This window comes from Falco biarmicus, chromosome 7 (genome assembly GCF_023638135.1).
Source record: "Falco biarmicus isolate bFalBia1 chromosome 7, bFalBia1.pri, whole genome shotgun sequence".
Lineage (NCBI taxonomy): Eukaryota > Metazoa > Chordata > Aves > Falconiformes > Falconidae > Falco > Falco biarmicus.
The window spans coordinates 56,424,302-56,450,591 of NC_079294.1; the positions used below are offsets into that span (position 1 = coordinate 56,424,302).

Consider the following 26,290-nt stretch of genomic DNA (forward strand, 5'->3'; position numbering starts at 1 on the left):
TCCATCGCTTCCTAACAGGGAGAGGAGAACTGGAAGGAAAGCCGCAGTGGGAAATCCCATGCATGGAAGGCAGGGGTCCATGAAATGCCAAAGCAGGGCACAGTGTGCTGCTTGCCAGGAATGAACTAATGCCCAAGGGAAAAGGACAGGGTCTCAGGCTAGGACTCTCCTGGAGCTGTTGGTTAGGTCTGAAGCTCTGAAGCCACAGTGCAGTGCTGTACTTTTGGTTGGCACGTGGCACGTACACAGGCAGAGCAGGAGATCCAGGCATCTTAGAGCATATTCAGAAATAAGAACTGTGCTGTTGAGAGATTTCTTCACCTTTTACTAATGAATTATGTTATTAAAGACCTGATACGAGGAACACTGAAGTCCAGGGGAAATTTAACACTGCACTCAGTGTGCTTTGGATCGAGCTTTAACAGCCCGCTTACTAATTTACAGCTATAACATTCCCTTTCCACGCCAAATACACACTGACATCAGGTTGTATTGCCTGTAACAGCCCACTGTCCCTGCCAGCCCCCGAGCTCACAGCAGCAGGGCTGCAGGGCTGCTCCCCTGCCTGCTGCAGGTGCAACCCATTTCTCCAAGTGCCCAGAAAAATTCATGCTGTCTCCATGCGCAGTTTGAAACAGCAGCAGATCAACCAGAAAACGAGCAAGGCTTGGAAACAACTTTCTGCAAATTCAAGAGATCTGAGAGATTTTTTTTGTTTTAAAAAGGAGAAATCAAGTGAAATAAGCCTAAGAGAGACTTACCTTGCATTTAGACCTGGGTTATGGTTTGTGCTGTTTTTTCTCTCCATTCTCCTGCAAACATATGGTGGCCGGGGTGGTGGGGGGAAGGGGGGAAAAATAAGAGCTGTAAGAAGTGTAATTGATGGCAAAAGAGGTCCAAATGTGTGCACCAGATCCAGACACTCTCCAAAATGTAATCCTTGTTTGTCTTTATGATGGGAATAATAGCCTTCCTCACAGGGGTACTGGGAAGATCAATAAATAGTTAATGTTGGTCTAGGAAAATGCACGATGCCTGCAGTGTAAATCAGAAGTAACCCATTGAAATGCATGTAGTTACATATGGATAGACCCAATGTAAAAATGAGCAGATGCAATTTCCTAAAAGAACAGTGCTAGTTACCCTACAAACACTCTCCTGTGTGTGAGGCAGAGAGTGGACTTTAGACAAGATTCTGTGCTGATGTAAATCTGCATCATTTCATTGACACCACTGGAAATGTATCAGTTTAAAAAAAAGCAGGCTCCAGCCCCTGATATCTGCCAGTCATGCAACCTTTAACCATGCCTGTAGCTTTCCCTTTGCACACTCTCCCCGTTCAGGCCTGACATTTCTACATTTTAGAGTCCCCAGTGTCTCCTCAGCGCTGTATTTTCAACAAATCAGAATAGACAACAGAAGTGAGGGGGGTAGTTTTTAAACGTTCATATATTTTTCAACTCCTCAAATATTTTTCCACAAGGTCTCATGGTAAGTATTGCATAGTTGTCCACAAGGCCAGCTTCTTCAAAGAAAACCACAGACAGCTTCAGTGCAGACATCTCTCGCCATCTCTCTGAAGTACATCCATGGCGCTCTGTACCAGCTCATAATATTAGAGAATAATACAGCAGTTTCTGTGGTGCAATAAATTGTAGTCAAGAAATCAGACACTAAGGGATAGTAATTAAACTGGAGTGGCTGTGAAGGGTGCTCAGTGGAGATGAGGTGTGAAGGCAGTGTTCCCCCTGGGGTCAGCCAGCAGGGCTGAATCCCTGCATCCTCTGGGTACTCAAAGCGAGGGAGGTTAGGGTCCACCAAAGGCGTTTTTTGCCACAAGCAAGCCAGTCCCTGAGGAGATTAAGGAGCAGAAATTCCTGTGAATCCAAGCTGAGCCAAAGGAGTGTTGTAAAAGAGGGACAAGGAGAATATAAACAAACTGCAGTTTCCTGGTCTGAGCAGAGGCGGTGAGCTTCAGCCCCTGTGCCTGGGTCAGCCCCTACTAGCCTGGAAACATGATTAACCCCCTCAGATCTAAGGGGAAGAGAGAGGAGCAATTTCCAGTGGGCTTCTCCTTCTCCCCTTTTGTCCTAGCTGGAATTCACCTGTGTGTATTCCTTCAAGGAGTGGTGAAGGGAAGGTTTGCAGACGTGAGTGTGGAGAAACAGATTTGAGATGCTGTGATCTGAAAGGAGAGCAAGGCTGCATATTTGGCTTGCCAGCTCTGCAGGCTGCTGTTTGATTTTGTGTCTCCTGCTCAGGTGTGTGCACTGCGAGGGGAGGCTGGGAAGCAGGTATCAAATAACTTCAAGGTGTTTTTCACAAAAGTCACCTGTAGTGAAACCTCTGTCAGTTTTATGCATGAAAAAGTGAGACTGTACTTACAGTGGTCAGCCCCTTACCTGCTAATGCCTTTTTGTCCCTGCTGTGCCATTGTGTTTGCTCTCTGACCAAGTGTCACTGCTGCTGGTGCGGCCTGAGGTATGAGGAGGATGAAGAGTAGTGAGAAGGTGAACCCTCACTTGCCTGAAGTATGGGTCAACGGGCCCAGCCAGGGCAAAGTGTCAGCATCACCCCACGCTGGGGCTGGCCCTGGAGCCAGACTGAGGTGGCCCACGGGAAGTTGCTCCCCAGCTGAGGAAGAGCATGGCTGCCAGCAGCAAAAGTTTCCCCCTGTCACAGCTGAGACAGAGCTTGGAGGCACCACCTCTGAGACTGGGGAGAAAAAGCAGCCTCTTGCTCACTCGGTGCTTGCCTCGCTGTGGAGAACGATAAGCCAGATTGCTTTTTTGTGACGTGGACATCTGACCTGTGGGAGCTCTCTTGCTAACGGCACTAATTTCATGTAGGGCTCTAAACCACTATCCGCCAGGAATAACTTTCAATCACTGGTGACCTGGGCTCCATTTGAACTGGTAACTAGGAGGTGGAGAGCAGTCTATGCCCCCTCCCCAATCCAAAACTTTGGAAATATCCAGGCCCCCACAGGGCTCTGAAGTTCATAAAATGTGTCTATTAATATGTAGAGGTTTGCGCTCATGCAGATAAGTATGTGGTCAGAAAGTGTGCCCTTTTCTGGATCGACTAAGAAAAGAAGACATTTCTCTGACCCAGTAGGAATCAAGGAATCACAATTACAAGCACCGTTCACAGGCACATCAAACACCTGTTAATGATAGGGAAAAGATCTGAAGGGAAGCAGCAGAGGTTTTTAACTAAGATGAACCAGTCGGATAGGCAGGGATCTGCCAGCTTTCCTGGAGGAAAAGGAGATGGGAGGCAGAGAGTTGGAGTGGAGGTCTGCATGCCAGGTAGGGAGAGGAAGAAAAGCCTGGCACATTCGCCAGTAGCAAATTGGGCTCCCGCATGGTCTAATTCCTGCTTCACCACAGACTGCTAACACAGCTTGGATAAAAAGGGAAAAAGGGAGAAAAAAATCTATGCAGGAGGCTGCAAGAGCACATAGAGTCTGTTCTGAGCTCCTTCCACAGGCAGACAGAAATCAATAAATCAATAGGAAATGTTCGCTGGCTGTAAAATGGGTAGAGAAGCCAGTGTCAAGCTGCTTTAAGATGGATGGACAGTAGGTTTGCAGTTTGCAGAAAGGCTAGAGGTGACTATCACCTTGAGATGGGATCAGCGGCCAGCAGCCCAGCAAGGCTTTGAACCTTGAGTGTATGATTAAGGGCTGGGGCACGGATTGAAATACTCCTGCGTCCCCTTCACCGTCCCCCCTGGACTTTGCTGACCCTCCTCCTCGGCAGCACTGGTGCGCTGGCAGCCAGGGCCTGGCAGCTGCCTGGGCTGGCCCTGCTGTGCCACTTCATTGAAGTCGAAGCTACAGAAGACTGAATAAAAATTGACTAGATGCCTGGTGGTAGTGAGGATTGATTGAAGACGGGCAGGGGTTTTCTGCCCCACAGTAGGATTTTTTCCTTTCTATGAAGGATTTGACATAATGTAGGCAATGATTCCTACTCAGAGTATCGCACCTTCATTCTCTCCTTAATGAGGCAAGCATAGGACACAAAGCAGTGCCAAACACGCTTAGGGAAAGCTGGCAAGAGTGGCATCCTTCTTTTCTTTTAAAGGCAAGGTATTCGAGAGGGCTGGGACACAGAGGGTTCACTGCGTGCCTCCCTGTGCCCGTTCAGGTCCACAGGATAGCTAGTCTTCAATTGGTATTTTTCAAATGCAGAGATGATCTTCACCGTGGTGTGGCTCCTGCAGAGACAGACAAGCAGTCTAGCTTCAGGCTTCCCTGCTTCCACAGCCTCCCCTCCAGGACGTGCATTTCTTTCAGGCTCCATGAACAACTGCTTATCCTGTTCTTTGAGGATAGATGGACCTTCTTAACCTCTTGTAACTGAGACTCTCTCTCTCATAACCCTCAGAAGCAATAGATTTGGGGGCAGTTTCTTGCTCTTGCCAGGTAAGACTCTCTGCGATGCCATCACTGCTGCACAAGCGTCAGGCATTCCTGTTGCTCATGTGCTGGTCTGCTTGAAGGTGTGCCTGCTGCCGGGGGAGGCTGGCTGGTGCCTTAAGCAATGCAGCCGGGGTGATTTCTGCCCAAAGGTAGTTAGCACTGTACAATATTGCTGCCTTCTGTTTATCAGCAGGTTTTCCAAGACAGCATTCACCTTTCTGCACCATACGCAGATGAAGTATAAAGGGTAGAAAGACTCCCAGTTTATTTGCATTTGGTAGCTTAAGTTCGCACACTACAGTATTGACAAGTAAATATGTATATTGAAGTGGTTGGCTTTGATGTTAATAGTCTGACTTCAAGGAGCTGCACTTAAGAAATGCAAAATTTAGTTTATAAGGTTTTTCTTTCATTCACTTTGGTAGGCCAACATCCTGCTCAGTTTTAAACAGAATTCAGGCAAGAAAATACCAGGGTTTAGTACATACATTATAATTGAATAAAACTTTAAGCCTAATCTGGAGAAATGAGACCTGGTATATTCTCTAAATGCTCCCCTAATGTTATGTGTAGTCCCATTTTTCATAATGCTGGTCAAGTAATCGAGAATTCAGTTTTCTGGACTTTTTTCTGAATTTTTATTTCACTGGGACTTACTCTTGCAGTGAAACTCCCATTGGCAACTTGACTGGGTCTCTGCAAGTCTGACAGCAGTCTGAAAATGGGTCCTTGGAGTGTAAAAAACACTCTAGCAAGTGACTCTGGACAGAAGCATCACAGAGATACTGTTCTGGGAGATCAGCAGAGGCCAAAACGGGATTTGCTTTGCACAGTGGAATAACTGTGAAGAGATTTTGTCTACTTGTCTACACAGTGAAAAACAAGAAATTCTGGGAAATCAGTATCCTAGCTTTGGACTTAAATATCATATTAGGCTTTATTGACTAGTAAAGATTTCATCCCAGAGCTTTGCTTTTGAGGAGAGACTAGGAGCATCCCAACACCGGCCCAAAGAAAGGGAAAAGACCTGAAGAGACAGGTGCCCTGCCATTCCCCTCCTACAGGGTACGTATACAGCTGGACTAGCTGGCCCCACAGATGCTCTGATTTATTCCAGGAGTCTTTATGGGAAGCTGCATGTATGCCAGACCCAGAAGCACAGCTTGGCATTTGATGTCCAAAAAGGCAGACCCAGATGCACCAGCTATGGTTATTAGAGAACAATCAAAATCAAAAGCCCTCATCCTGTTAGTACAGCAAAACAATTTTTTTTAAAAAGGGCTAAAATTAAAAAACTATGAACTACACTAGCTAATATATAGTGCTTACAGTGGTGAAAGGGAAGAAGGATTGCTCTCCTTTAATTTCCTGTTAGTTTTCAGATTTAGGCTGTGTGATTCACTGCAAAACATTCACTTGCTGTAAGAAATTTAAGAAATTATAAAATATCTTAAGTCAAGGGAAAAAATTCTGCTTAATCTCTGTTGGATGGCCCAGTGCTGCTGTCAAAGTTGGTGATGACAGAGGTATGAACAGTATTGGAAACAGACCTTGTCAATACTTAGCTGTGGCAGCAAAGAGTGGGTTACCCAGATGAACCTCCGGAGAAATCATTTGCAGTGTTTGGACCATAATCAAACCCCACTGAAGCTGATAGGAGCTTCAGCTCTGAAAGGACTTTGACTCGGTCCCTTTAGAATAAAATCCCAGGATTGCCCTTTTTTACTACTCTCCTATTAGTGCCCAGAACAACAGAAACATTTCGTTACAAACATATTTTATGTTTATGCTTGTGGGCTAGGTACATCAGTGATGAGGAAAGCCAGGATTTTCCATCTGAACACCCTTTCTTTGCTGCTGCTAGCGTACGGTACAATCCGCATAGACACTTCAATGCTGATCCCATTCATCTGGAGCAGCAGCAGTTGCACCAGCGATCAGTGATACCTTAGACAAGTACTGAACTTCAGGGTCCTTCATTTCACATGAGCTCATTCTGTACTCATCCCACGAATACTTAGATATTATATTGGGAAGCAGAGAAGGTTTTGTTCAAAAAAGCTGTATTTGGTGAAATGGACCTTGACATGGATTATATGCGTATTGCTAGGACCAGATATCGGTTCAGTAGGGGTTCAAATATGCCCATTTCTACCAAAACCTTCTGGAAAAAAAGTCAGCTTATGAGAACCACTATACAGAAAGAGAAATTTAGACCTCTGCAGTTAAACCTCTTAGCAAAGTTATAAACCATGGAACAAAGGCTCTTCTAGGGGAAGTGGCAGGCACCTTAAAGTTCAGGTGCAACCATTAGGAGACACACACAGCTGCACAGGCAGCATAAAATAAGCGGAGGCTTAACAAGAGGGTTTCAGCCTGAGCACATCACCTGGGTTTCACCTAGTTCAAATCAGCTGGTAGCAGTCCTTTCTAAGGTAAGGAGAATTTTGTCTCTCTCTAGAGCACTGCATGATTGTTTCGTATATCTTTTTCATTCATCTGTGGTGGAGTGGAGGACTTCAAATGAAAAATTTATTAGATTAGTTACTTTTGTGCTGTTTTCAAATCATTTGGAAATAGATGTTGACTTTGATTGATTTGTTTGTGGCTTGAAGTGGTGGTATGCTCTCTGTGCAAACACAGTTTACCCTGTAGTAGGCTTCACTACGTATCTTTGCTGCATCTGCTGTCCTTGTTATTAATTATGCTTGGTGAATTCACAGTGCAAACTCTAGAGTATACTTTCTGGATGACTTGTGAGAATTGCAGTTCCATTGGTGCTTTTTAAAGCAAAAAATTTAGAGGAAACTAAAACAAATTTCAACATAAATATTATTCAAATAACTATTTGCAAAGCCTTGCTTTTTCTGTGCTATACTCACTCAGACATGGGAGTTCCTCAGGTGTAGCAGAAATATTGCCGATTTAGACACCAATCTTGAAATGAGCCTGTTGAGTACCACTGGGAGTAACTACTTCTGTGTCACTGTTGGAGTCCACCTGCAAAATCTCGTTAGGAGGTTGGGGCATTAAATTTTCTGTTCATTAAAAAATAGGTGTAAATCCCACAATACTGTAGGGCACCTTTTGTCTCAATTTGATTAAAGCCTGCTTTTTTTTTTTTTGCTTTTTTTTTTTTTGAAGAAAATCATTGTTATTTTCAAGTTAAGAAATCGGAGACAGCGGAACCCCTTCCCCTAACCCCTCTTTCATAAATCGCATCAGGAAGCTGCATTGTTTTTTCTCCGTAGTTGTTAAGAAATGAAGTGAAAACTGTGGGGGTTATTTTAAGCTGTTGTTTACATTTTTAATGTCCTTTTTGAAAATGCTATCAATATTTTCAGCAAAATTCAATTTCTGTCAAACACTTCCATTCTGTTTTTAAAAAAAACTTTTTTCAACGCCAGAAATGACTGATAAAACATTTCAGTTGCTAGGTTTATTTTAACATATAAATAATTATTAGGAAAAAAAGTAATTTCCTTGTGATAGTAATGAAAGATTTTGCCTCACTTGGTGCAAAGAGGAAACAATACAGCAGGAGCAAATATTTCATATATTGAGAAACAATGAGTCAGCATATTGTTATCTGGTGTATAACAAGAAGGTGTTTGTAATTAACTTATCCCATTTAATCTTTCTTTCCTCACCTGCTGCAGTTCCACACCAGCTTTATACAAAAAGCAAATCGCTCTATTTCTCTTAATCGGCTGCTCTCCTTTTATTGTTGTTTTTCTTTTTCCTGTTATTTCATTGGTGCATGGTGCATGGAAGTCCAGTGAAGGATATTTTTTTTTTTTTTTTGTGCTAGGATCCCACATAATCTTTCTCTCCGTGAGAAAACCAAGACACATCTCTAATTGTGCGGCAGCGGGGGGGCCATCCCCATTGCACACCTGCCCAGCGCTTTCAAAATCAAGCCAGGAGCCGCTCAGCTGAGACAATGGTTTCCTTTTGAGATTACTCGGCTTCATGGCAGGCATTGAGAATTTCTCTCTCCAGCTTCTCCTACAAGATTAATCGGTTTTAGTACCTGAGCCCCTGTAAATAGCAGGTCCAAAGTATTACACTAGAACCCTAGGCTGGCTCCGCACCTTGCAGGAGGGGAGCCTGGTTCCCGCAGCCCCACACTGGAGTGGCACAGGGCGCAGGTGTGCAGCACCCACTGCAGCGTGTGGGAGCCAGCGCGCTGCCTTGCTCCTGCTGGAGCCGTATCTGGAAAGCGATGGCTTTGCAGCTCGTGCCGCCCTTGCCCGGCTCTGTGCCGTACGTACAAGTTCGTAGGCAGAAGCGGGAAACTGGCTGAACGCTGAAGTAATTGTAAAAACTGTGATCTTATCGGGGTGTATCTTGCTGATAAGGACCTACTTTTGACTTACAAATGGTTCGGCATCGCTGGTAACGCAAAAAACAGGAATGTAACAGCTTTCCCGCACAACAGGCGTGCCACGCTTGTGGCTAATAATGTTTAATGCTTCGACAAGTAGGCAGTAGTGCAAGGACTGTCCCTGCCACGCAGCCCTCCCCTCCCCCAGACCCCTCCTGTCGCTTGCTGACGCCATTTGCCTGGGACTGGAGGTGTCTGTGAGCTCTGAAAATTGGATCACAGGGATAGCTCTTTGCTGGCCCTGGTCACGCTGACGGCAAGACTCGATCGATCAATACTCTGTGTGACACTTTCAGAATTCATTGGAAATGATGTCCTTTTCAAATGACACCCACATTTTATTGAGGGCAGCTCCAACAGAAAAGCACCAAGTCTGGTTTTGCAAGATACGTTTTGTTAGTAGTAAACTTCACTTTATTTGTAAGTTTCTCTGTATTTGGGATTTCTCCATCCCTCTCTTCAACCTCCCTTTTGAAGAGGGCAGAGATTTAATCTTTAAAGGTAGCTTTGTAGCCTGACATTTAGAGTGTGAGCCAATCCCGAGCCTGATGTTTATTATGACATATGGCCTCTTCATGTAAAAAACAGTAAGCTTTGGGGGAGAATTTAAAAAGTAGCCTGAGGCTCATAGCACACAGCTTAAAACTGATTCACAATTTTAGCCAAAATATTATCACCTCCGGGTAAAACTATTGCTCCACTATGGATTCCCATGAAACTACTTGGCACTGCTATCTCGGAGCCAGTTCCTGTGGGTGGGACCACACGGGTCATTCAAAGCAGCTCTTCGGAGCCATTAATTGCTCGTGTTGACAGGCAGCGAAGAAGAATAGTGCTTGCAGCTGGAGGCTTCAGGGGTGAGATATGTAGAGAAGGAAAAATGAGGGAATCGCTGGCAGTCTGTTTTGAAGGACTCACAGAGAAATAGGTAACCTTTCCATTGAATGTCAATATTGCAAAGTACTCTTTGGCCCTTACATTTTGTGATTCCAAAGTAGCTCTGGCTGGGGACTGCACAGCTGGGACGCAGAGGATCTAGACTGGGGTTTAAATCTACCTTTATCCAAACTAAAGCTCGATGTATTGTTTGGACCTAGACTCAAACCCACTCAAAATGCCCAGGAGGTTCAGCCTCAATCAACCTGAGGAAAAAGGGACGAGCAATGTCCCAAAAGACAATCCAGTGTCATTTGGGATTTACAACATTCGTTGAGCTGCACAGTGTCTACAGCATGGTGAGTCTGTGACTGGTTTAGCATGTGTGTAGTCATAAAAAGAAGTGGAAAAAAGAACAAGGCATCATTTGTGGACTTGAGACACATCTGCAGAGTACATGTTGGGGAAGCTCATGGCACAAAAATAGTTAATGTAGGAAGATTCTTTCCAAAGGTATTTTTGTGTTTTCACTCTATCCATACGTCAGGCAGAAGAACCTGCGCTGCAGCTCAGTGCTGTGCCGCTCTAACTCAGGGTTTCCTCTGACCCTGGGGTAAAATCTTACCTGGGCTGCAACTGGTGCACCACTGCCAGTCCTGCACTGACTCCCTGCACTACGGTGAATTTCATTAAAGTGAAAATGAACGTTGCAAGGTCCAAAAGTTGGTAATGGGGGAAAGATAATATCAGAGGCGGACTATGGACTTATTAATCTGTTTTTCTGGTTGCCAGGAAACTTCAAAACTGTCATAAATTATTAGATAGCAGTTCATAGGGAAGTTTTCAGTTGCTAATCCTGCCCCTGTAATAATACCTATTAGTTTCATTTACTTTGTTCTTAAGGAATGTGGCCTGGTGAATTGGATAAATACTATCCTGAATTATAACATCTTGAGGGGGAGAAACTAGATACAGAGATCGGCGTGACTATTGCCTGATGGTAAAAGTTAATTGCTGTAGCTCTATGTGCTGAAGTAACACAGCTCACTGGAAAATGCATCCTCTGATCCCTGCATTATTATTTTTTTTTAAATTAAGCACACTAAGCTAAGATATCAGGGCTTTTAGCGCAAGGTATAGAGGCCAATGCTTCTAGTTGTGGTCACTGCCAAGTAAATGGAAGTTTGGTCAAGTGAGGATTTTGCTTGCTCTGGACAAGCATCCTCAGGCTAGAGGCAGCACCAGCCTACCTGGTCAGAGCCCATTGCAGCTTGTCCCTCAGTGCAGCCACAAAACATGTGAGCTTAGCGTGTCCTCATCCCTTAGTTTGGCCTTAGTAAACTTTACTTTGAGCTCCAGAGATCTCCGATTCGACTCTTGCTGTTAAGAGAGACCACAATAAATATTTGCAGAATGAAGACTTATGAACTATTAGAGCTTCTTCTCAAGAAAAAAATAGTTGTGTTGTGACTAAAACTGGTGTATACCTCTTATTTGGATGCTGTTTCTGCTATGAGTTCCTTATTTGTTTTGCCTTAGTTGATTTCGTACCAAGTTAACTTCAAGCAATCTAAAACACTGACAAATAAAAACATAGAAGTATTTTCATGTCAGGAGTCTGTACTGCAAATAGGTTTCTGAACCAGTTGAACTGAGACTAAAATTCCCTTTGTAGACAAATAGGTGGCACTTCCCCATGTGCACACTTGGGACTGAAGTTCTGCTGGATTGCGGTTTTGCAACACTTTGCCTAACACCTGGTGGGAAAATATGTAGGGTGGAGTGATTGTACTGTGGCTTCGTTACAAGAGTAGGCTGTTGGAGTTGCAGGTTTGTAGTCAAACTTTCTATAGTAAATTAAGAATGACCTGTGGTATTTCTCTCTAATTGCTCAAATGGTCTGAATGCTGGTCATGGAGGCACCTGATACCCGAGCCTTTTATGAGGGGATTAATGAGCATAAGCCTACAAAGGTCCCAAACGGGCTATAAAAATATGGGAGAGAGAAAATAAGCATCTCACAAGCATCCTGAAACCTCTAGCTCACGCATAATTGTTGAGTGAGAGGCACCACGGTGTTTGTGGGAAACAAAGGGGCTTTGCTACTATCCTGGCATCAATTTTTTACTAATTCTCATTTAGGCTTTTCTCATAATGTTCTTCCACCTGAACCATTCTCAAACTGCAAACAAGTACTTATTTTGTGAAAGAGGGATTCGATAATGTTGTTCGCTGCTGTCATAGATGATCAGTTTGTGAGAAAGTTGGGTCACATTTTGAGTCTTTGAGCTTTTAGTCCAGGAGTATCAATAGTAGCACAAATCAAATAGAGCAAATACAATGTAGAGTAGAACAGCAAGAGACTGAAGGTGCTGTTGTACTTGGGACCCTTTAAAAATACCCAGGAGTCTTGGAAGAGTCTGGTTTCTTGGGACAATCTGGAGCATACAGGCAGATGGATGTCACATCTCCTCTACCACCGGTGGCATGGCTGTCATTTCTCATACTTAAGGATAGCACCAGGAATTTCATTCCCAACCTATATCCAATGAAGCAACAGAAAGAAAACCTGACCAAACTAGCATGTACCTAAAACTGAGATGTAAGAATGCCACATTTTACTGCTAAAGTGGCTAATTTAATAAAAAATAATTAATTTGGAGCAAAGCTGAGGTGAACTGGAATACACCACAGAGATATCATTGTGGTCCCTGCTTCTGAGCAGACTGAAAGAAATGGGTTCAAAGAAATGCTGTGGATCTGCAGCTCCTATTGACTTCAGCTTCTATTAAAATCAAGAATGGTTTTACTATTAGCTTAAACAGATTCAAGGGAAGGTTCAGCATAACAAAACAGGTTCTGCAGACATTTTCTTTATCATGACAGCTATATGCATTTCACGTACTTTTAAATATTTAGACACTTAAGTGGACTAAAATCTTTAAAAGCACCAAATTATACTCCCAGGGAAAAATTTCTTAAAATTTCTTGATGGTGTGTCCTGTATAACTGACCAAAACGTTGTCAATGAGGTGAAGCTTTTAGCCTTAAAGCGCAAGGAATCTTTTAGTCTTGCTGAGGTTTAATGAGTTAGGATTCTAAGCTGATTCAGCTCTTAAACAGTCTGATCATTAGTGCTGTATCATCTGTCACCTTTGGGTGATAATTAGAAAAAGAAAGTCAATAACAATAGTACATAACACTACTTTACCAAGATTTAAACAAGTTGTAATATTGTTGAACATCTATTGATGAGTCCAAATGTGCCACAGGCTATTGAGCACAAAGAGTGCTTTGATGTGATGTTTTCCATTATTAATTTGATGTGGTGGAGTTTGTAGAAGTGAGAACATTTGTTTTCATTTTATTACATGTGGGAAGAGACTGAGATACTTTACATATTCATTTTCTTTTTTCAATTGTTTATTCCACTAAAGCTTTTGAGGAACAAGCACAGAAGAAAAAAATAGGAAAATTATTGTTCTGACCTAGTTAATAATGTCGGACTGTTTGTTTACCATGTCTCTGATTTGTTTTGATTTTTATTGATTTATTTGACCTCCAAAATATACATCCTATATGTATGCTATCTAGCAGCCCCTAGATGACAGGGAAAATTTTAAATGGAACTCTTTTTTTTTTCCACAGAGTAGAACAAGATCTCAGGAACTCGCCCCAGTGATACAAACATGGGTCAGGATTCATTATTCCATTACTTTAGCAATCCGGATATTGGGCCTGATGTGTATGAGATATCCCAGTAATGCAGTGGTCAGTTATTGTTTCTTATTGACCACTTCCTCACCTGCCTGTCGGTTCTTCCTTTGGGTGATTAAACTCATTTGTAAAGAGCAAAATTATGGAAATCTCTAAAGAGTGAGCCTTTTGGAGTCTCTTTTATTACCTTGTTTTGTCTAACTAATCCTCTAATGAAAATTCTTTCCCTTCCTCTAGTCTGTCCTTTTTATGCTTTCTGCGACCACAATATGTTAACACTTCAGTCGTGGATCTGCAAAATGCAGTTTTGCTTTAGCTGATGTTCTGCAGTGATTTAAACAGGCAAGTTGTTAAGTCAAAAATAGAACAATGTACACAAAATATCTGAGGATAAGAGAAATGCCTCTGCAGATTGACTAGGTTCTTTCAAAGAAACACGACTGACACAAGCTGTTTTCATCTCATGTCTGGAAATATCTGTACGCAGCACACTTGAAAGAAGGTCTAAATCTCTCAGACCTGAGAGGCATGTTTTTCCTTGGCAGTTAAATGAAGATATTTTACTTCTCCTCCCTCCTGTTTGGAAAGAATAATACCAGCCCTGCTCGGGACCCTGCAAAGCATCAGATAGTCCTGAATAAATTGTGCAGATGTTTTGTGCAATGGAATCAACAGCTGGAGTATGGACTTCATCTTAGGGGGTGAATGGCATCTAACGGCCATATGGCAATTTAAATTCTAAGACCTGAAAATAAACTCAAAGGGCTCAGTTTTGAAATCCAGTTGTATTTTGGACAATAACCACCCTATACCATACTTCACCTCTTTTTCTTTTTTTTTTTTTTTTCCCCCTGTTTTTTAAGGCTGCTCAGTACAGGAGCAACTGCAGCTGAGCAATTAAACAGTACACATGATGTCTCAGGCTAACATTAATAAAACATTAAAAACAGGAATTGTTCATATAAAATATTGAGACACTACATGCTGCCATTCTCAGTATGAGATAGAAGCACTTTACATGGATCAATTGCTTCCCTATAAAATGTAAAGGGGAGCCCAAGATTCAAATGTAAACCCAAGTTCAGCCTGGTTTTTAAATTCTCCAAATATTCTGGGATGTTTGAATAGGTGTTCCCCTTCACTTTCATAACTATGATAAAACAAAAAGGTGCCTTAAATAGGCACTGGAGGGAGGTGAAAGATGGAGTTAAAAGCTACTTGGTGCTTTCCAGTAGCCAAATGTCCAGATTTAGTGAATGAAGATCAATGAAAAGCAGGAACTTGCATCAGTAAAATATAAACCATACAGTTTCAAGCTTTGGTTATCTACAAATCTCTGTGACACTGAGACCATTCACATATGCCTCTACACAAAGAAGTAAGGCAGCACAATTGCTTCACAGCACTCGGATCTAGGAAGTCCCATTTATTATACATCATGCCGAGACGTTTCCCAGACAAAGTAGCCACTGCTAAATGTGGCTGCAAAGTCCACTCCTTCGACTAGGGGCAGAGAAAGGTGATTGGGTTCTCCTCCTGATAAGTGAGCTCTACATAATCCTCAGGGATGATAAAATCTGTCTAAAGTCCAGAATCTGGGTCAGATTATTGGTTACCTCTATGGCATTTACACCAGTAACAAATCTGGACCTCAGACTTGAAAACTTAAAATATCCTCTGACATATAAGCTTTATTTTGACACACACACAAAAAAAAAATAATCAACCAGGTCTGTGAAAATCCACAGCAAACCTTTCATAAACCTGAAGCATCTCCATTTCCATACAAGCCAGGCTTAGCCATCTCAAATGAAAACATACTTTAAAATAATATTACTGTAAGAAGCACTGACCTGTCAAGGCGCCCAGCATTCGATTATATAACACAGCAGCCTTCCTAATTATTGTAAAAACAAAAAAAAAGTAGTTCTTTACTCTTACATGTTTCAATCGGCCATACAAATCTGATTACCTTTATATTATTATGAGTGCTAAACAAATGATTTGGGATTACTTTTTGTACCAGCCAAACATTTTGCAGCTGGAAAGCTTAATTGAGTACAAAGCTGGAGCAGCTGCAGGATGAGGACCTGCCCCGAATGGGAGGCAGAGCTGAGAAATGGCAGGGCTGCGTGCATGCGTGCACCGCGCTGTGCTGACCTCCTTCCTTCCCCATGGCTTTGGCAGCAGAGAGCCAAGCTCACCAGCAACCGCTGTACAGCTCTGCATTTCACAGCCCTTTCTGCAGTGCCTAAACCTAAGCCTGAATTTAAAAACGTTGTACCTAAGTGAAACTAGGCAAAACCTCACTTTTCGGGCTGGATATAGGCCAGAATCCTTGGAAACTTGTTGCAGCATCTGTAGTGAGCTCAGCAAGATAATTCCCTTCACATCGATCACCCCCTGCCCCCCTCGCTGGGGTAGCACGGGGATTTGGTGCCAGTAGCAGTGCTCTGCAGGGAAGAACAGAGAAATGCTGTCTCAGGGACCTGCTAGTGGTTTCCCCCAGAACACTGGGCTGTCTTGCATGTTTCATCCTCTATCTACCTGCTTTGTGAACCTGTAATTGGCTGGCAAAGCAGCAACACCAATTTAGGATCAAGTAGCTTTTCAGATAATTGAGAATTCATCTTATCAAGCAAATGTCTCACATTTAGCATTAAATTAAGAGTTGTGTTGTTTGCATGTTTTGCCACTTACCACTTTTCCCTTTGAAAACCTGCTGAAGCGGTGCTTAGAGCCTGTTCTGCCTCAAAGCTGCTACTGAAATGTTACCGAAGGATCAGGTGGCTCCGTGCCCATGCGACGCACACTGCTGGCAGGGAGGAAAGGTTTTGACGCTGCTCACTGAGTTCCCGTGCAGAGGGCAGAGCCCTGCGGATGCACAGGACCCCTCCACGGCAGTGCGGCTCCAGAGGAGCACTTGCCTTATTCTGTTGTTGATTTGAGGTCTTGAATCATTAATTAGATAATTGATTAGTTAATGCTTGCACAGTGCTCTCTATTTTCAGTGTTGCGTAAGAAGTCAGAATCATTATCATTAGTAATAAATATTTGTTTATTGATGTTTGTACTCAAGCTATCCAAGCCACCTTTGTGTTTTTCTGTTCTACCCCCTCCCTTCCATAGCCATCTGTGGGGCAGGGTTGGTCACATGCAAATTAAATGTCATTAGGCTGAAAGATTGATGGTGAAAACTAATTGAAATTTCACCTGCATATTCCTACTCACATTTTATCTCACTCAGGAACTTCTCAGGCCATCCTTTTCTTCTGGGGCCAGCACAAGTGCAGGTCACAAACCAACCTTAAAAGCTATAGTTTTTCTAAGTCTCATTACAAATTACTTGGCAGCTGTTGAGAGGCTGAAGCAACCTGTAATTGACTCTCAACAAGTCTTTCTTTTCATTCAGTATATGCAGTAAGCAGCAACCCACTACTAGAGCGTTTTGTGGTTTTGCACAGATCTGTGTATTGTAAGAGGAACTTCTTCCCTTGCCTTGCTCCTGGGTGTCCTTTCTGTTAGTGAATTTTCTTTCACAGCTGTGGATTAGCAGGTAACATTCAGAAGCCGTTTTGTCTGTTGTTGGTTTTGTAGTTTTCCTTGTAGTCCACTGATCTGTGCAAACCAAAAACTCAAAGCCCATCTCTGGGGCCGTCAGCCTCTTTAGCTGAGGAGGAAAGTCCACCAACTTCTGTAAATAGAGAGGATTGTATGTGGCCCAGCGGTCTGTTGTAACTATGTGACTGACTTGTGAGGCTTTGCACTCAGCCCCGGTTCCAAATAGCCTCGATCCATTCCCTGCAGCCACCTGGGGCAACATGAGCAGTGCCGAGAAGCCGGCTGCAACTCGTAGTGCAATAGTCCTCACACTTCCTCTTTTATTGCTATATAGTAAAGTGCCCGCTGCCAGCCACACTTTGTAAAGCAATAAGCACACCGCAAACTCTGAAGACTTTCAATTTTTGATCTACCTTAAAATCTGACCACTTTAAAAATAAATAAATAAATAAAAGTTGCCAGTATTTGTACTTTGGGATATTTTTTTTTTTTTTTTTAAAGGAGGTGTAGTTAGAAATGCCAAAGCAAAGTTTGACCAAGGGGTCATTCCTGTCACCCCTTGGCAAAGGGGAAGGCAAGAAAGCTTTTCTGCAGAGTGGGTGCTCGTCATCATAATCAGTTGTGGTTTATGGTTAAAGATGTATGGAATAGGGAGGAAAGCAGCTGATAGAATGTCTTGCTTTTTGTGTTCATTTTCACTGGCCAGCCTTTGTGAAGGACTTCCATCACAGAAATGAAACCGTAGCGCAGGTCTGGGGGCCGCAAGCGTAGCAGCATCAGCATGATTCGTTTCCCGCTTCTACCACTTTAGAGCCTTTCTTCCTGCCATTAGCAAATTCACAGACCCCAACAACTGTCAAAACCCTCAAGGCAGATGAAAGGAAGTGGATCCATTTTCTCTGAACCAGCTCCGTGACATTTTATGAAGAGCCTCTTAACAGATCCAACACTAGGAATGTTTTCATCTCTTCAGCTCAAGAATACCTTTTGAAGGCCAGCAGGGTCTGCAAGTGGGACAGGGATTAATGTAATCCTTTCCCCTGCCCCGTCTAGAACCTCTCCTGGAGGTAGCTTTATCTGCTGCCATCCTCTGCCATCAGCCTGACCCCCTTACTCCCCACACAAGCTCTGAATAGCTTTGCTCTTTCCCCGACGGTTACGTTTTTCTGTTACAATCAACAAACCGAAAGATCTACAAGAGTTAACGTAGCGCTTTAGGCTTATGTTTTGGAAAAACAATGTGTTGAGATAAATATTCTTTAGTTAAATAACAGAAAGTTTTATACTTACTTTCAAACCCTTTATATTGATAACTGTGGTTTCTATGACTACCACATAGTGGTATTCTGTGTTATTCCTCTGTACTGGTGATTCACAGGGCAGACAATGAAGACATTTGTGATCCCTTCAGTTATACATCAGCTGCAGCTATTAAAAAGTGAGGAAGACCATCAGTTAGTTTATAAAGCCACAGATGATGCTGCTGTCTAATCCCCATCTCCAAACAAGCAGGTTCTAGTGGTAACCAAGTGTATAGGTTTTTACACATTATAAATAATGTACAGACCTGGGCTTTGGACATAACTGTTTTCTTAGAATGCCTTTTCCCTGGACTGCCTCTTCTTCTGCCTTTGCTGTAGATAAAGGGAGAAAAGGGGAATTTCCAGAGATCTCAGCGTAGTCCTTATAGTGCATTTACTTTTCTTCATTTATAGAAATAGAATAAAAACCCTTGATACATATTTTCTAATACCATATATGAAAACTTTTTCAGCAACTTCACCCTTATCTTGGCAGTGCATATATGTTTAGAAATGTTTTTGTTTATTGCAGTTACAAGTATGTATGCTGCCCCTTAGAGTCCCTCTGCGGGAAAGGGTCTCCAAAAGAGGTATTTCTGCAAGCACAGACCGTGTTATGCAGGGAAGCTCTGCTGAAAAAGGCCAAACTGAGTCCAAGCAGTTGTAAGATAGGCCACTCAACTTGCACAGAAACAACTAGCATGTGAAAAAAGAAGACTGGCTCTAAACACCTAGGAACGGGTAGAGGAAAGTAAGAAGCCTGGGTAGCCTTTGGCCACCTTGCTGGCTGCATATTGCCTAGGACTGACTTCTTAGAAGCTTTTTTCTGTGAAAAAATGAAGAAACTCAAATATACAGTGCAAAAAAGGCATAGATTTTTCACAGAGTGAAATTTCAGCTGAAATATGCAGGTTTCTGTGTCATGCCAGTGACTGATACCCAGATTCCAATCAGTATAGTCAGGGCAAAGGCTGGTGTGCCATCTTCCAGCCTTCCCACCAAAATGAGAGTTCAGGAAGACCCTGGCTGAGATTGTAATTTCATTCACCGGTTTGCCTCCCACTTGCATGCAAAAGCCACAGGGACTAACTGGGACTGCGCTCTACCTGCTGCCCAGACACAGAGTACTAGCATCTCTGTCTTCAAAACTTCTCAGCCCAGCTCTCACATTTGAGCACAGTACCAGGACTGTATGAAATAGAGCACCATTTTTCTATGCCCTCATCTTTTGCCTGGCGGTTTGGTCATTTTTAAATCAAAAAGGTGTTTATTCCATAGACAATTTTTATGCAGCAGACTGAATGCAAATAATTTGTCTTCATTCCATCCTTGTGGGAAGAAAGGGAATCTATAGTGTCAGAAAAGGCTGTACAATACATTAATTTGTCATGGGAGGGGGGCGGGGGGGAATCATGTTTCTGACTTTTTAGGGTGCAGGTATACAACCACTTCGGGCTGCTTTTAGTGTCCTCTTCAAGTGTCTCAACTTAGCCAAGAAACTTATCCAAAAAATTCAGCAGGCTACATCGAGATGGTCCATGTTGAGTACGCTGAGAATGTCAAATACCAAACACAACTTTGTATTTGATGCAGACCAACACAGACATGTTTCTGGCTTTATCAGAAATTACTCAGCTTTGAGGGATCAGTTAGAATTGAAGTTCTCAATATTCCTACTGCAAGATGAAATGCAAGATGAAATAGGTGTGGGGGTTTTTTTGCTTTACATCTCATAAAGAAGTTAAAATCTGTGCAGACCCTTTTTCAGTAATCCTTGGAATCACATCTGCAACAGTCGAGGAGTAAAGTTCAGTGAAAATTCACATAGCAAATTAAAAACACATGTTACGGTCTTAAGAGAAAGCGGATGTGTACCTATGCCCATTGCCAAGTGGAGAGATGCTGCGGTGTGTATCTGGGGATTGATTCTCACCTGTCAGTGGCTGCCAAATCAAAGCAGCTCCACCGAGGTCAGAAGCACGAAGGCACTGTGGTGTCGGTGAGAGCTGAAACTGGGCCCACACAGCCCATTAACTGACTTGGAGAACAGAAAGTCCAAACTCAGAAAAACTCTAGTTTCTCTTTTTTTTTTTTTTCCTTGATGTGAACTTATTGATATAACTCAAAAACTTATTCAAAGAGCTGCTTTACAGAACAAGCATAAGAAGCTTCTTAAACTTTGGCTATTTCAGCTTTCTTAGAAGGAAACGGAAATAGTCTTTCCTGGGTAGGAGTAACCCCAAACCAGCAGTAATCATTCCTGTGATGTTGTATTTCTGTTGCACGCTTCTGAGGCAGGGAGGCAGGTCCCCAGCCCCAAGGAGCGGGTGCAGCCACTGGGCAGTCTGTTGCCCTGGGATGGCTGCAGGAACTCTCCAGAGGAGACGTGGCACCTGCAGCCTTCTTCAGACTGGGCTTGCCGTGGCCTGGGGGCCCATAGCCACTTCCCAGCCATCCCTCTGCTCATCCCACACTGCACCCTTTGGGAAAATGCCTCACTGAGAATTTAGCTTTTCTTAGCTAAATGCTCCAAACCCCACCACCTCCCCAAGTGTTTAATCAATGTTTATGTTGGAGAGGCAAGCAGGAGAGAAGGAATAAGAAGAAAATGCTCAAAATGCTCCTCAAACCTCAAATTGCTATCTTACAACAACTGTCTTCATTTAAAACTAAGCGGTTGTAATTTCTATGGATATACATCTGTGCTCTGTTGCTCTCCATTTATGTTCTGTGTTAATATGCTCAATCTTACCCATGTTTGCATTCTGCAAACAATACGCTGCCAGAAGGTACGTTTTTGATTGGACTTCTGTTCATCGTATTTTGTATTTAATATAACAGACTGTATTTAATATAATATCCAGGAATATTCTCAATGAGTGTTTGTGTGTACTTGGGGTCAAATATTTCCTAGGAGTGTTGCACTAAATGGAATATATCTAATGTCCAAGAAACTGCTTTCAAGACTGTTTGGATGTTGCTTCACTGTGGCTTCCTTCACCAGGAAAAATCCAGAGCCAAATGGAGGGCTCTCTCACCACAAAAGCAAGCAAAGAGGCAAGCTGCAGTGGGCGGCACCTGCCTCCTGTCTCCCTCTGCTCTTTTCTCAGTGGGTTGTGGTGTGCGACACGGTATTTCTGTGCAGGTACATCGGCCGCACAATTATGCTCATTGGCTGGTATGGTGGGGCAAGGAGTCAAGGCTTCCGTTACCTGTTGCCCCAAACTTCCCTGCCCTTGTGGGTACCCACATGACAGCCCTGGGGAGATGCTCATGCTTCCTTGCACAGTGACTGCCCTTCCCTGGCACAGCTCCATGCCCTCCACTTCTGAATAATGATCTTGTTTCTAAAGTGGAATATGTAATAGGGAAAAGGAGGTGGCCAGAACTCAAATGAAGGAGAGAAAAGAGCAGATGAATTAATTTGGGGATGGTCTTATGATGTTCTTGCCCTCTATTTCCCTACTCTTCTTCCAAGCTCTCTGCAGTTATTTCGGTGTCAGTGCTGCTAGCCACATGGTTAAGATTCAGTTTGCAAAAATGTATGCTTACAGCAAGGAAGACTTACCCTTTAACCTTTAGCAGCCATTTCCTCTGAAAAGCACAAGTTTCATTTTCGCTTACAGTGAAAAATGTGTGGAGGGGGAAGGGGAAGAGAACCTCATCTCTTTGTAAAACAGCCGAATGGTTCTATTTTCATTCTCTGCACCAAACTTTTCACGTAGCTCTTTTTGCATTATGCAGTGTGCCCTCAGGAAAGAGATCTGGAAGAAGAAGCAAATGCAAACTCTCTCGTTAGTCTTGAAAGACCTGTTCTTGAGCATTTGGGGTCAATCCCCTTCAGCGGGTTCATTTTCCTTCATTGCAGTTTCATGAATTTGGCCATAAGCAAAAAGCAGGCTTTAGTTTAAAAAAGAAAAAAAAAAAGTATCCGTTAAACAAAACTGAAAATTGCTTGCCACATGGAAAAGTCAGGATAGTAGAAGGAATCCCACATCCCTGCAACATATCTAAATGTTTTATGAATAAGGTACTGTAGCACCAGCAGCCAATGGTGCTGTTTTCACCTAGGGTAAATCCATGGAACCCATGGCAGGAGTTCTAAAAACAGGACAAAGAAGAGATATTTTCACTTGAATCTCTCTCACTCAAGTACCTTTCTGCCTAGGAAATATGCTTTCTTTTCAGGTGTGACATGACTTGAAAGATGGGTAATAACATGCCAGAACTATCAGCTTTATCACAAGTCAATGATTTTGAATTCAGCTCATTTTTCTAATGGTCAACAATTTTTACCAAGAGAGGAAAGTTTAGGTGCCCATTTGCTGTAAGTGTAAGAGGAGGCTAAACCCCCATCTCTGCTGCCTCCTGCGCTCTGTTCTTCCTCCCTGCCGGTTCCCCAGGCCAAGCAATGTGTACAGTGATGGCATGACAGGATGAACTCCCACATCACCCTCAGTCTGCTGCAGCATTTCTGTGAGTAACAGTGAGCGGTTTCTAGTTTTGTCAGCCTGCATTCTTCCACAACAACCAAAACAGCTTAAATACTTCTTTTCTTCCCTTAGCAAATTGTCCACTCTCAACTTGCCAGCTACCAAGGCGTTATCCTCTAGCTCAACAGCATCTGGGCTTCTCCTCTCCTGCAGCCTGCCTGGCCTGGGTGCGCCTGGAGAAGGGCTGTCAGGACTGCCCTGCCCCACTGCAGGGTCGCAGCAAGGGAGGGGACCCTGCGCAGCGGCCCTTGCCCCCTGTGCCCTCTTCCAGCAGCACCGCAGCCCAGGGCACAGCACCCCTGAGCCACCATCTGCCTTCCCTGGGCCGCCTCCTGCTCCACAATGGCATTTCTGAAGTTTTCGTACACTTTTAAGATGAGTTGTTAGGTGTCCGTCTTCCCGTAAAAGCTTTTTATATTCTTTTCAAATGAAAAATCCATGATCTTATGAAAAATTTCGCTTTCAAACTTCTTTCTTTCAAACAAGCATTGTCACACTTTCTCACTCTCACCAAATGATGGTCTGAACAGAGCCCCTGGTCCCCCAGCCGCAAGAACACCACTCGGTCACCCGCCTCCTGTCACATGCACATTTCAGGGACAGCAGCTCCTGTGACCTTTCTCAGCCCCCCTGTGCCCTGTTAAACCTCTGCTGTCTTTGTGGAGGTGAGCAGAGAGGAGAGCACCACCCCCCCCAGACAACAAAGGGTGCTGGAAACAATGCTGGTGCTGATACCTTTCACAAGGGTTCCTTGTATACCAATACACATACCACCCACAAAATAGCAGAGGAAATAATAAGATACCATGGCAAGCACAGTGAAGAGATTTGACTGAAAATAACAAGGTTATTGGTGAAATATGAATATGTAAGAAATTTCCTCAATGTGTTGTGAACTGAATCAGGAGTATTAATTCTTGCGCTCTTCTTTTGAAAAGGAAAATGCAGTGGGTTAATTCTCTTATCAAAGTAAACATAAATGAGGCAGTCGTATGGGATAAAGGTGTAACGGAGGGAGTCGGGTGTGTGGGAACGGAGGGTGCATAATGTATTAGCATCAGCAACACAGCCTGATGGGTGAAGGCTTTTATACTACCTCCCTATTGATAGGTATTTCAACCAGCAGTAAAAAACAGCTCTTGACACTCATCTGTAGGGAAAAATATCCACGTAGTCTTTGCTGTAGGACCAATTAGCCTGTGAAAGCAGTTGGGGGGAGGGGGGAAGACGCAGGATATAAATGCGGGATGCATCCACACTTGATTACTCTAATGAAATGTCCATTGATTCCTATAGATTAATGTGAGAAGAACGGCAGCTGCGGAGTGGCTAACACCTCTAGGTCAGCAGCTCTGTGTGTGTGTGTGTGTGGATGTGTGTAATGGAGGGGGTAGCACACAGCCAGACCAAGGTAGACAACAGAGGGTTAGTCTGGCTGCGGAGGGAGAGGTGGCTGAGGTGCGTGGAAGTGACAGCCAGCAAGGGAGGGAGATCCACGGGAGGCCACAGCGAGGGGCTGCAGGCACAGCGCGGTCCTCCCTGCCTCGCTCACCGCCGCTGCCCCTCGCTCCCATTTGACTTTGCTGCAAGGCAGGCTGAGCTCACAGGTCATCTGTTTTTGTTAGATTAATTTGATTCAGCATGTAGGAATAGAGGGCTGAGCGGGCTAATGGCTCTCTGCAGGTGACATTGGGAATGGTCAGCACTTGCATCCTCCTCCCCCATCCCTGTGGCTGCAAAAGAAAAGTCACCAGCGAGGGGCTCCCCCTGCGCCAGGGCTGCTGGCAGCACCACGCTAACCAGGGCATCCTGCACCACGGCCCCCATCCCTGGCACCACCTCATGCTAGTGATTTCTTCACGTCTCAAATACAAATCCCTTATCTCTTGCTCCATGTCATCAAGAGGGACTTAATTACGATAAGGGGCGAGGGATTTGCTGAGTGACTTCAGTGCTTGGCATGAGGCTGCTTTTATCATGCAGGGAACAGAGTTACTGGGGGCTCTGCCATGACTGTCACAGAAGGTGCACCATATCCTCTCACGTGGTAACGCTGGTGTTTTATCATCGAAGGTGATGTGCAGGCAGCAACCTGCCTCCCATGCAAGGGGAGCCTACAGAAGTGGCCCCACGGTGCAAGATCGGAGCTGTAAATTGCATTGAAGGGAAGAGGCGGATGTGAAAATATGAAGGGGTGAAATATTTAGGCTGGTATTCTAGAAATGAAATTTTAGATAAAAATATCTCTGGACAAGATTCTCAGGGGCGTAGCACCCAACAGTTACACAGGTTGCCAGATTCTTCTGGTCACAACAGAGAAAAATCTGCCTCTGTTGCTTATTACTGAGGTTGAGGAGTCTTGTAGCTGTAATGCACTGTGAGGAGAGCTTGATGTCTTCAATAAAGAATGCAAAATAATTAGCCACATTGTGGCTGTTATTCCAGTTGCTCTCAATGCATGTTTTACCCTGTCGTTGTAGTACTTACGAATTCAACATCAGCCAAAAATTCAACAACGTTTCTTAGCAATATGTTTGAATAGGGTCAGGCAATCGCAAGACCCACACGACACTGCAAAGATCAGGGTCCCCTGGGAAGCGTGGGATCCGGCAGTTGGGTATTACAATTCCTGCTGTATTTACAAACTCTGGGGGAAAGATGGATCCTAACTCTAAGTCATGGCTTTGAGCAACCTGCTACTGTATTGGCAGCAATTACATCAAATGCCCAAAACTGATACTAAGAGATACTCTGTTCTCTGGTAGGTGTGCATTTCTGCAAATACGGGCAGAAAAAGCTCCAAGCCTGTATGGTGCAGAGGTTTCTCCAAGGCACGCTCTGCCCCAGTCACACCAAGGGCTCTCTAGGATCCCCAAGTGGATGCTGCCACCGCTGCTCCCTGAAGGCAGTGGAGCTCTCCCAGTGGGGCCCAGCCCTGCCAGCACCAGGGCTTCAGCCAAGCCTGGGCAGTACTGGGCACCTCTGGCTGTAGGACTACTCCTGTCTTTGTGCAACCAAGCGACAAAACTTTTTGTCACCATCTGCAGAGCATAATTTATCCCTGAAAGCACAAATAAATATCAACACATGGTGTGCAGATTGCAATATTTCCCCAAGACTGCTCTATAACCACTTACACCTAACAAAACCTGCTCCTCCTTGGGGGGTGCACAAAGCCCAGCAGAGCCGGAGCCTGGGGCTGAGGCTGCGCCTCACCTGTGAGCAGTGGCCACGGTGTCCCCAGCTGTCCCACGTGGCAAAGGGCACCATGGAGAGGCAGGAGGGGCTCAGCCTCCGGTGCAGCACTGACCTTCACTGCTGCAGCCAGACCTACACAAAAATGCTGCCACCTCCTTTGATCACCATCAAACACCGACTTTCAACTAAAAGTTTTCATTTCTGTCTATTGTTCAAAACCATGCTTATCAATGACTTCACTTTTCAGCTCAAGATTTTTACTTCTGTTCTACCGGTATTTTAATTTTATACTTTCTCCTGCAAAAACACCTTGCTGCTCTCAGGTAAA

The 26,290-nt window shown here is 43.9% G+C and overlaps 2 long non-coding RNA genes across 5 annotated transcripts in view; one reads left to right on the top strand and one right to left on the bottom strand.

Annotated features, from left to right (window-relative positions):
• LOC130153144 (uncharacterized) overlaps nt 1-26,290 on the top strand; it is a 121,372-nt gene that overhangs the window by 38,369 nt on the left and 56,713 nt on the right. The gene's annotated exons all lie outside the window — the stretch shown is intronic.
• Nucleotides 1,364-16,352, bottom strand: LOC130153145 (uncharacterized). Its single transcript, XR_008823239.1, has 3 exons — nt 16,110-16,352; nt 2,106-2,476; nt 1,364-1,851 (listed from the first exon to the last, which is right to left on the bottom strand). It is a non-coding gene; the product is annotated as an uncharacterized LOC130153145 (long non-coding RNA).